The sequence below is a fragment of the Anser anser genome, assembly GCF_964211835.1.
Source record: "Anser anser genome assembly, chromosome: 5".
NCBI classification, from domain to species: Eukaryota; Metazoa; Chordata; class Aves; order Anseriformes; family Anatidae; genus Anser; species Anser anser.
Window position 1 is genome coordinate 41,239,292 of NC_139725.1, and position 12,618 is coordinate 41,251,909.

The window sequence follows — 12,618 nt, forward strand, 5'->3', positions numbered from 1 at the left end:
AGCAGGCTGTGAGCACATCAGATTTGTTGCATGTGCATAAGCTAGCCATACAGCAGGGCTGTGCTCAGTCTGATGCCTCCAGGCATGCTGTTTATACACACATATGTTTTGTCCAAGGCTTCCAAACATCTGGAAATTCTAAATAAGTGGCTAAATTCCTTTTCCATCTGGAGATCATTTATATACAATATCATTGCTAGCTGTCATGCTTTTCCCTTATCTCTCTTGACTGACAGGCAGGAATGAGAAAGGCAAGATGAATTATTTATAATCATTACTTCTGTTTATATTCTGCATAAACAGAGACATTTACAATCCTGCCACTTACCATTTCTGTGGAGCTGCGGGACAGACGTTCCCACAGGAGCAGCATCGCGTCTGCTCTGCTTCCTCTGCTCACTGTAACCCCCTTTGTGCCCAAACACCTCACTAGAGCTCCTGTACACTCAAACAGGCATAGAGCAAGGCATTTTGCCTTGCCCTCGAGAGCATGGCAGGAGAGCAAGTTACACCTCCTGGCTTTGACACCAACACAGAGAAGTGAGGCTCTGAGGACAGCACATAAGCAAATACACGAGCAGATTTTCAAGACCATTCTTTGCCCATTTTCAAAGCCTGCAGTCACTCTCTAAGTAGAAAATCAAGTGATACCAAGGGGCCCCAGTTTGTATCAGAGCAGGGATTGCTGCAAGGCATTCCCACAGATCAGCGTTTCCAGCTCTAATAAATATCGTATATTTGCCAGGTTATTCATTTACAGGGAACTTGGCAGAAAATACTGTCCCTGTGAAGATCTGGCCTGGGTTTTCCCTTCACCGAACTACAAACACTACGCAGGTATCTATCCCCCTCTAGAGGTAAAAGGCTGAAGCGTCTGTGGCATGAGTAAAGGCACATTTGCTGATCTGAAGCAACTGCAGTGGTCCAGACCCTCCTGGTTGTCCCAGCACCAATACGAGTAATTTGCATTTCTTCCTGCCGAAATCCAATGCTTGAATCTTCAGCACCTTCCGTCTTGAAAAAATCCTATACACTTGCGTAAAGCAGATGCAAAGCCACTGCCGTTTCAGTGTGAAAGCAGATTACAGCCTTCCTCCACATGGGTGTAAGAAACTATAAAAGGTAAAAAGCAGTGGAGAAACCAGGTTCATGACTCAGTGTCGACTGCACAGGAAAAATAAAAATAATTTCCACTATAAATAACGTTTATATATATGTATATTTCTTAATATTTGGCCTTCTCTGTTTCAATCTATATAATATATCTGTTGCCTATGTCTCAAACATAGCACATGGATAGGTAGCACTACCTGTTACAACAGAGCTGCTCTGATCTCTGACCTCTCAGATAGAAAGAACACCTCACAGGGCCCCTAGAGAGACACAGAAAAACTGTAGTTATCACAATTACTATGCATGGACATCAGATTTCCCAGTACAGATGCAGAAATATGTTGCATGACTGTTATATATTGCATATATGTTGCATGATTGTTGCAAACCCACCTGAAGACAATGGACTGAAAAATAATAGAGGCACATGAAACTGTAAGATCTTTTACTCCATAATGTACCTCCCCTAAAACATATATAGAATAATGCAATACAGAAATCACATTATTGTGTTTAATTTTTTTTTCCAAGAAGACTGTAAGGTGTTGAATTTAAGCTTTGGATTTTTATTTTTATTTATTTATTTATTTCTTCTTAAAGTTCTGTTGCAGCACGAGCTCTCACTTTCTCTGTTCCTGCACACACATCTGTTTTGGGCCACTGTCGGAGACATGTTACTTTGGAGTGGTTGGACCTTTGGTCTGTTAGAGAATACTTCTTCCTATTGCCTTTAAAAGCTCCGTTAAATGTAGCACCAATGAATCTGTGTATTGTGAGACCAGGAAACCATGAAGCCTCTTAAAACACAAATGGAACCAAGAGAGGAAGCAGGAGCCTGTGATGTGTCCCAACAAAGGCAACTCTGAAGGAAGAGAAGAGCATGCACTGGTATGGTACTCCAGCCTGAGTGGTCTAAAGTAAGAGTATTTTTGCAGTGGCTTTAGGAAAACTGTGTTTGCAGAATGTCTAGCTCTGTGAGGTGATGGTTACAACCTGTAAATGCTGTTAAATCACCATTAATGTCAGCTTTTCTGAGGGAGGTTCATTTTGCTACTTTGCTTCTGATTGGAATTTAATTCCTTGTTAATTTGGGGGTTTTAAACACAGTGAGTCTTGTTTTATCAATGGTCTGAAGAAGAACTTCTCTAGACTACCACTTTTGTGTTACTCCTCCCAAATTCCTGGACTAAGATTTCATAACAGTCCAGGAAGAGATGTTCATAGGCTTTGAACCACACTGCTTGTGGGAAAAATGTGAATATTGACACAAATCCCAAAAAAAAGATGAAAAGCCTTTCCATTGATCTCAATAGGCTTACCGCTCTCTGGGAATATTAATTCTGGGAAATATCATGTACTTTCCTATCAGATTTCTTTGCTTTTATTTCAGAAAACCTCAGAAACTTGGGTTACAGGAGTGACTGCTCTACCACCTATTTGTAGGGCATTCTCAGTTTGCTGCTCAAGGCTGAGCCACATTTGTAACATTTATTTCATATTCACCAGTAAGAGAAGTTTCAGCTAGACTTGAAGCCAAATAATTCAGAGGCTTTGTCAACATCTATTATTCAAGTGTAGGAAGATGAAACAAATTCTTTTTGATTAGGTCAATCTGAAGGAGTACTTCTATGCCCCTTTTAGTAGTGTATTTCTTCTCTAATGCAGAATAAATTGTTTGATTCTTTTCCTGCAGTATTTTTCCAGAACAGACATTAAAGTAGGTACAAGTTCATGGTCTGATCAGGGTTATGGAATTCCAGATTGGCCACAAAATGTGATTTTATATGCAGATGTTGGGGGGTTCGGGTGCCAGGGGGGTAGATCTTCAGAAAGAAAAAGAAAAATGTGTTCCAAATACACCTGCAGGGCTTCATTACTATGAATGACATAGGAAAACATTCACACTTACACATATACCTGCCATTAAGACTTTCACACAAAAAGCTTGAGTGCTTGGTTCCAAAAGGAAAAACAAGAACTTTAATTGATTATGACTTGTGGTGCTAGTTTAGCCAAAGGCAAAGTTATACTTGGGCAGGAAACGGATTGCACAAAAACACACTTTTTCCAAGCTGATCACATGTTCCAATCACGAAATTCACTTGGCATTTGGTAGGAAACACTATGGTTTCTATGGATCTTCAGAGGAAAGCTGAGCTGAAAAGCAGTGATGTCTTGCTTATGCAGAGTCTTCAGCAAAAACTTCATTCTTACTGCTTCTTTGTAATATCATGTTCTACAAAATGTTAAACAAATTTGTATGTGTGTGTATGTCCATATACATATAAGCTGTGAAAGAGGAACAAGAAAACAGAAAATAAAATTATCTGTCTTACTAGTGTAAAGCTAAAAATGACTTTTAAAAGGTCAGATTGCATTAAGAAAACCAAAGTTTCTTACAAAACAAATCTTATTTGATTTTCCACCCAAATAAAACATGATGTGTAAAAACAATTTTCTGGTGCTACTGCCTGAAGATTTTTGCAGGCCTCTGTGTACTGCAATGCACTGGCTTCTTCTCTTACACCACTTCTACGTTTCTCTGACCCCACTAGACTTGCAGGTATAAATAACATCTTACAGATGTGTGAGTACAGCTGACATTCATTGAAGCCACTGGAAGAGAGCAGACTTGAACTGGCAACATGGATGAGAAATTATGGGATAGTGTTAGAATTTCAAAGGTAAACTCTTCTTGGTTTCCTATTACAGTGGGATAGATCCTTGTTGTAATTCAGCCTTTTGCTCTCTGGGAGGACTAAGTCTGCCGTGGATGATCCCTGATGTCTGTAACTGGAAACTCTGTGAGACACAGACAGTGTAGACCTGGCTCCAGCCATGCCTAGCTCGCACACCTGCCTGGCTGACTGAGCAGTGAGAGAGGGCGAGCAGGAACACATCATCCTTATTTTACATGACACATTCCTGGGCTAAATGGCGACCAAAGAATTATCTGTGCAGAGACACAAGAGTTTAATGAGTTTCAGAAGGAAGGTGAATTTATTTTAGGTGCATTAACACTGTTTTATGAATAAAGCAGTTAGAAAAGCCAATGCAAACAGTGTGTGATGTTTTTATAAATCTAGCCTGTAATTGTTACCATATGAAGCACACTTATTTTACTGCAACTTGAATTGCACTGTAAAAGCTTGATTCATGAAGGCATTATGAAATAATTAAGTGGGTTTTCTGTGAACTTAACCAATAAAAAAGTGCAGAAAGGATACGTCTGGAAGTTTCAGTGGTCACTAAATGTGCAGAAGCTGGTAACACACAGGTGTTCCTACAGTATCAGCCGGTGTCTGCTTGCAGCAGAGGAGGGAAGAAGACGTGTTTTAGACATAACCTTAAACACTGCTACATGTAATTATCATGCCTGAGGCAAATAAGGGAAGATGTTATAAGCATCAGCCTTAGCCCTAAAACATTAATGTGATAAAGGGAATCTGTAACATCAGCCTTCTTTGGTCACTTTCTGTGTGTGCACATCTGTGTATGTATCTATCTGTGTATGTATCTATCTATCTAGTCTTCATCAAAAAGTATCTCCTGGGTATTTTTTTTTCTAATAACTAATCCAATATTGTCAGCTGCATAGTTCTAGCAAGTTGCTTAGTCAAAGATTCAATTCTGTCTCCATAACTAAAAGAAATTTGTGATAATTTTACCTGCAGAGGAGGTGAGGTATGTTAACCACCTTACTCTTCTGCAGATTGGCAAGATAAAATGTCCTATCATCAGTCATTAATAATGAAGTAGGTGTCTCCTTGTGCCTGTCAATCTCCTCTCTCTAACATTGGGAAGAAGGATGGAAGAATTTCCAGCCCTGTGTTTGCTGCTGAAGCCCTGCACATACCCATGAAGGTGACTTAACACCTAGCACATCTTACCTTGCAGTTGGAGAGTGCTAATTTACACTCAGCTACTGCAGCTCAGCTGATGGGAGGTAACAGTCGGTACAACCACCTCTCCTAACCTGGCCATAAATCTGACTTATTGTCTCTCTTACATAATCTAAATCTGATTCTGTGAAACTGAAAAAACTAAGGGAGCAAAAGCCTATTTGTGCTGTCAGTCACAGATGCACAGTGTAAGGCTTGTGCTCTGGATGTGAGATTCACCGGGCTCCCCTCACCCTGGTGTCTCACACTTGACCTATCATGCCATAACGTCTCCCTGGCTCTGGGCTGTGCTCACAGGGTCGGGATGTGGATGGGGCTGCAGGGCTGTGCCACCACAGCAGGCCTGGTCCCAATGGACTGGGAGCGGTTGTTCAGAAAAGAGGAGGATAAGCCTTCTGAATGGCTCCAGAGGGAGGCAGCAGAAAGCCAGGCCACTGATTTTCTTTGTGCTTTTGGGACACTTTTAATGAATTCATTATTGTTGTCAGTTTTCTTCTGCTAACTACGTGGGATTTATTAGGATACTGCATCATGCATACTGATTCTGCTGCCTGGATAGCTGCCCTGGGCACTAATTCAAGTATTGTCTGATTGTTAGTAAAGAAAAGGATATCAAGGATAAATTGTTAGTACAACATGCTGTTGCACTCCACACCCATTTGTTCTACAGGAGATGGAGAATCTGCAGCCCCTCTGAGTGAAGACATAGAGTACTGCACTACCCTCCCAGGGAAGAAATTTCTCTTGAAGTATAACCTGAATAAAAGATTTATTTTTTTCTTTGACTATCTAATCAGAAGTACTTGCAGAACATGAACTCAGCACTACATGTCTGCAATATCTTTCAAGCTTCACTTTTATTATCTCCTGAGGTTGTCTAAGATGCTCCTCCCACATACTTTGTGGTGAGTACATGAGAACTGAGGTTTGTGAAGGTACTAAAGAACAATACCTGTGATACGCCCCATTTAAAATCATCAGTTGAACTCTCTAGCCTCACCTGTTCATCTTTATCACACTCTCCTCTTCATTCCCTTCTTCCTGCTAATGTAGCAAAGGCATACATTTTGGTCCTTCCTACGGTCTCACCTCTTCAGCTAGCACTGTGTAAAACCCCCTGGAGCTCCTGCCATCTGAAACTGTCTTCTGGTGTTCCTCCACTTCGACCTAATTAAACCCCCACTGTGAGCAAATATCTTCTCACTTGTCACCATCTCTTCATTTTTCTTTTCCTCTGAATTTATTTATTGCTGAATGAATAGTGCCTGATAACTCTGCAGAAGCATTTGGGGGTGCAGTAGGCATGACAGGTGGGAACCCACACAGAATGATATCTTCTGACTGATGTGCTCTTGGAAGTTCTGTCATTGATTCAGAAATACCAGAAACATCACGTGTAACTGCCCTGTTTCTACTGGAGGGCCACCTGCTATATGAACTAGTCATAGCAAATTTATCAGAGGTGTTTTCATAGCTCTTTTAGTCAGAAGGAGGTAGTGTGAACCCATTTGGAGATTCTCTTGTGAAGTACCCAGCATGGCACACATTTTCCCCTTGTTACATACAAGTAGATCCTTGTGATGCTGATGGAAATTACATATGTGTGCACTTAGAGGAAAGTATAGATCTATACACTGCAAATTACTTCAGAAAACAAACTGACTTTCTGGACACGGACTTTGCAGAGCTGAGCAGCAGTATATTTCAAGCAATGTTCCCTGCATACCACATAGTAAAGGAAAGAGAGGGCTAGGGAGCGAGGGAGGGCAGAGATCTGGATTTTATAACTACTTTTAATAACAGCCGTGGAGGATAAAACCTGCAGAGTTTTGAATAGCTTCAAAATCACTTCTCACCTCTGGTTTTGAAATCTCCAGCCCAATTATTTGTTTACTTGATAGTGCTAAAGTCTTATTCTCCATCATTATTTGCTTTCTAGTAAAGAACCAAAAAGAGCTGCAATCCAAAGGTAACCACACAACTAAATCACTTCCAGATGATAAGTCACACTCTGACGGTGAAAGCAGACTTTACAGTTTCAGTGTGCCAGGTAATATATGGCAGTCACCCAGTTCCTATTAGGTTTTTGTAACAGTATATACACATACTCTTTTTTTTTTTTTTTTTAAGTCGGATTAGGGTCAGCTAATAGCACATATGTATAATGCTTAGCTTGATTTCAATCAGAAAATCTCTCCCTCAAAAGAAAAGAAAATTCTTAAGCATCTATTATCCCCATCACTCTATACACAAAAATCATGTTAGCAATTTGTGACATTAAGTGTCCAGCAGTTCGAATAGCCAGCTTTAGGAGCACGGAGTTTAAATACCCTCCCTCTGTGTGCATGTTTGTGATGCCATCCTTGAGTACATGACCACTTCTTGCCTTTCCCACAGGATCGCTGCCTCTTCATTGCTCAGGATGAGCAGCATTCATTTATTGAAAAGCCATTCAATATTTTCCTTTCTCCATATGTTCAACATGTGGCCTAAAAGCCTACTTACCACAGATTAGTTGATCTTGATCTGAAGAAAGAGTTTTTAATTTAATTTGCAAAGCTTCGCATGGTCTTAATGACTGTAGTCTCTAAGCAGTTCACAAATGTGTATTTATTTTCAGATCTCCCTTATGATTATCATCCCTATTTTACAGCTGGGTAAGAGCTGAGAGCTGCAGTGATTTGGGGTGCTTTATTTAAGACTCCAGGTTCTAATTTGTCAGGGTACTTACCATTATGTAATTCTTTAGATATTCAGAGCAGAGCTCCCATTGAGTTCTGCTGCAGCTGCGAGTGCTCAGCACTTCTCCAGATCAGGCCCTGGAGTCTCAAGCCAGGTATCCACGTAACTGGGAACGTGCAATTAGTCACCATGTGTGTAAAATTTGGTGTAAGAACTTATTATCGGAGTAGAAGAGATATGTAGCAGAGTCAGGCAGGGTTGTATCCAGTTCTTCAGATTAGTATTCAACAGCTTTAAGCAAGATGGTTTGCCCACTGGTTTGCCCTAATCAAATCTATTCAAAACGCATTATTGAACCTACAGCAAATGGATAGATATTGTAAGTAGACTACAGCACCTCTTACACAATCCTGACTCATCTTGACAGAACCCAGGGCTGAGCACACACTGACACAGTTTCTGTGGGAGAAGAGTACTTTTTTCTGCAAATAAAGATGTGTTCCCCATGCACATGTGCAAATGGGGAAAAAGCTGAACAGACAGCTTCAGCTCTGGCACTTTCCAACTTCTGAGTGTTTGTTTTGGCAGCTCACAGAGTTCTTTTAACAGAGTGTTTGTAGGTAATTTCCTAGGTTCTTAATGAAGCAAAGTGGAAAAACAAAATTTCTATTATGTGGCATCATATTAACACCTCTATGCCTCGCACTAGTGGGGTTAGCTTTTAGCTTCTCCATACAGACTTATCATGCCCTCTGAGTTGATGGGGTAATCTGTAGCAATGCAAAGTTGCCAACTCCTCTGTGGACCAGAGGCCACTTTTGCTGTGGGATGACATCGGAGCAGTGCCATGACACAGGGGCCTTGTTATCTGGAACGACTAGGGAAGGGGCCGCAGTCTCTTACAGATGTTTTTCTCCACTAAGTCTGTGTTACACACCTCAAACCACACCTGCCCCATTTCTATTCCTTCTGCATCTCTGGATCCTTGTTCCCCACCACTGCTTTCTCTCACAGCCAGTTGCCATTCCATTTTCCCAGCCGGTTCCAGTCACCAATCTTCCTTTTTCTCTACCAGCCTCTTACCTGAAAGCGTTGGTCTCTCATGTCTGCTTTTCTTGTCCCAGTCCCCCTTAGGTCCCCCAGCCTAGCTCTCCACCTCCTGAATGCAGCTGCTTAGCTTCAGTCTTTTGCCCAGGTGCTCAGTTCAAAGCCTTATCCTCATTTCCACATCCAGCTGCTCTCTTATCACATTTAACACCCAGTCTTCATGTCTCTGTCTTTACCCTCTTCTGCTTTAGTCTCCCTGCAGCTACAGAGCCTCCCTATAAATGCTGAAGAAGGAAGCCTTCTACAGTGATAAAACTGCCTTTCATCATCCATGGTTCCCCTCCCTACTCCTGCTACATTTCTTAATTACATCCCTTCAGGAGGGTCCACTTACATTTTTACCATCAAAAATGAAGCATTTCTTTCCCATACATATATTCTTCTATTTCTGGAGGCAGTCTGTCAGGTTAATGTTACTTTTCTCTGGCTGGATAAATGCTTATATATGCACTGTTCTTTATGCCGATGCTGTGCTTAAGTGTCATGTAGCTTTTTAATGGTCTTTCAGCAGGGGTTTGAAGGAGAGGACAGAGAATTGGGGCCACCTCATGGATTTCTTTTTGAGCTACCTCTGATGAGTTCAGAACAGATACTCCTGCAAGAGTCTGCCAAGCCAGATGCTCCTGGGGGAAAAAAAGAAAAAATAGTAGCGGGGGGGGGGGGAGGGGGAGGGGGAGGGGGGAAGCACATGCTACTGCTACAGGGCTCAACCTTTAAAAATAGTTTTAAAATTCGTATATGTTAAAAACTTTATCTTCAAGACAAGAAATAAGCAAACAAATATATACACACAGAGACACTGATACAAATACAGACAGCCATCCACTGTCACACATGCATCCTTATAATTCATTTTCATTTTAAATGTGGAGTTTTCACTTGGTTGGTCACTGTTGACAGTAATGGGAGTGTTGCTTGCAATAGGAGTGCCATACTGAGTCCCTCAGCATATGCAGAATTCATCTGTTATGTTTGGAAGGGTAGAGCTGAACTGATGACAAATATTTTCTTACAGATTTATTAACTGCAAATGTGATTTAAACTGAGGAGAAGAGGGGGGATAGCCCACACTGCCTGATGCCCCATAACTTCTGTTCATGCTTTTAAGTTTAGTCCATTATCCCTTGAAGTCAGGGGAAGGTTTGCACTGAACTGAAGAAGAGATTGATCACGTCTTCATGTGAGTCCTTCAGTTTGGCCTGTATTGAGTGATGGATGGGGTGAAGTACCGGACATGAGTAAAACTTTCTCTTGCCTGTGTAGTTCTCGTACAAGAGATAAGCACAGGGAAAGGCTGCAAACATGGTGGCATAATAATCCTCTGTTTTAAAATGGTATCCTATGTGTGTGGCTCTTACCCTTATAGACATATACATTCATAAATAAAGTCAAATATCAAAAAATATGCTGACTAGTAACAAGGTAATTAGTCAACCAAATGTTCCACAACTGTCATAAGGAGGAAGAAATAGTGATCTCAAGTTACTTCAGCCTGCCGTCAATATCAGGTTGGAGTGTGAGTATGATGCTAAACTATTTCATATGCTCTACACATGAAAATGGAGAAGGAAAGTGATGAGCTCTTTATATGCCTCTTTCCAAATAAATTTGGAGAAGAGCTTAGGAGGTTAAGCAGGTCCCAGGCGGTTTCTGCTGCTGAAATAGCCTATTGATGCTTTATTTTTCCCTTTAGATTTTCCACCACATTAAACATTTTAAACTACCAAATATTTCTTTTTAAAGGGGAATGGAATGAAAAGATGTCTTACATGATTTATTACAAATTCAGAGGGAAATACTCCCCTTGTAAATAGCTCTAAAAAAAATCGCATCATCAATTTAAATGTTGACATGTTTAATATTAAAAGGTCATATTGTACTGAAGTTTCCCATTCAAATGAGCTAATTTCAGTGGGAACTGATTGGAGTAGGGGCTTGTGCTTTCTAGCAGTTGATCTATCTCTGGGTTTAATTCCGTGATTTTCAGTGCAATTGGCACTTAACTCAATTTTTCTGGGTCAAATTGGTTTACTTCATATTGCCTCTGCAAGTTCTTGTGCCGTAGCCACTGTTTCACCACATTTCCTCGAGGGCACCATGCAGGTACCTGGGACTGAAACCTCTGCAAATCCCTACTGGTGCCTCAGGGACACACAAATGTCATGGTACCCAGGGGGACAGGATCAAGAGTGCCCCTGGAAGGGCCTTACCTTGTCCTTACTTTGGTCTCAGCACATGCTTTTCCCATTCCAGCTTTGTGCTTGGGCTCAGATCGGAGTTTTAGTTTTGCCACATGCAAGCAGGTTCCAAGGACAAAGCCAACTGAATTCATGTCATCAGCTGTGTCCTGGCTGGAAGTGTCCCCAGCGCTTCCCCTCCAAATGTCCTTCACCCTTCCAGCCCAGCCTTCCCCCACCAGCCCATGTAAAAAACAAATACTTGCGCTTCCAGAGGTGACCACCTCTGTACCAGAGCCAGCTCAGCCACTGGGGAAAAGCAGCATGCATTCCCCAAGCCACAGGATTCCCGGATGTTCAACAGTTAAAGCATCAAAACCTGTAGAGTACCTCTTATCACGAGCATGGACTAGATTTCCACTGAAAAAATAACAGTGTTTTGATTGTTTTATGTTTTGTTTATATATTTTTGATTTTAAAGTTCATGTTTATTCAGGGAATTTTTTGCCATTAAACTCAGTGTTCTGGAAAGAAATTACTTCATTTAGAGAAAATATTCAGCCCTTTTTCTGTCTTTCTGCTTCTATTCAATATGAAAAGGATATTGTAAGTGCATATTCAGCTAAATATGCGGTTTGGCAGTGAGTGGCTATTCAGCTGCCCTGCTTCTACCTCTGAGTTTATTCAGGTCATAAAAGAGACATATAAGCATTTGACTTAAGATTTATAGTTACATTAAATGTATCAGAAGCTTTTTGTACTTAATATAAAACACACTCTAGCAGCTCTACATTGCTTTATTCCACAATACAGTCAATATTAGACATGTTGCCTCCTGTAATTACTTACATTAATAGCCTCAGGAATAATGGAAAGTGAGTTAAATGTCAGTGTGGTAGATGTAAATAAGACTTTTCAGTACATGTCATTTTGAAATATTGCATGTCATGAAATTTGTACTTAATATTTCTCTATTTAGTAATTAAGCAATAACCCAACAAAACAAAGGACATCCTCACGTAAACACAGCATGGGTCAGACTTTGCTATAAATTCAATAAAGAGCTTGCCTTAGGAATTTAATTTAAATTCCATGGAAGATTCAACCCAGCCCTGACTGAGCGGGAAGGTGAGGTTATGGACCTTTACTCCTGCACCCCAGAAGCAGGCACGCAGCGTTACTCACCTCTGTGGCATGCATCAGTCCAGAACAGGAGGCTGAGCCGTAGCCATCTTCTCCACAATAAGCCCACAGGGAAGTGACCTCTGGGCTCCCTGAAGGAACACGGCAATGACAGGAACCCTGGGCAGCTCCCAAAGGGAGACTGACTCATTACTCACTCCTTTTCTTCTCCTGTGTTTTCCAGTCTGGATTGCGGTGGCTCTGTGCCATTCTCAGTCCTTTAACGTTTGTGCTTTCCCTAGGGATGAACAACTGCAGAAATCAAATAATGTCCTGCTCCCACTCCTGACTCCTCAGTGTCTTTATTGCCTATTACTTCTACTGCAGCTTAGGTGCAAGGCAGAATCATATCTGTTGTGATTATCGTTGCACAGAATTTACAGGAAGATATAGTTTTTTTTTTTCTTTTTAACAAAATACTACAGCCCTACATAAACAGCGTGTGGATGTGGTAG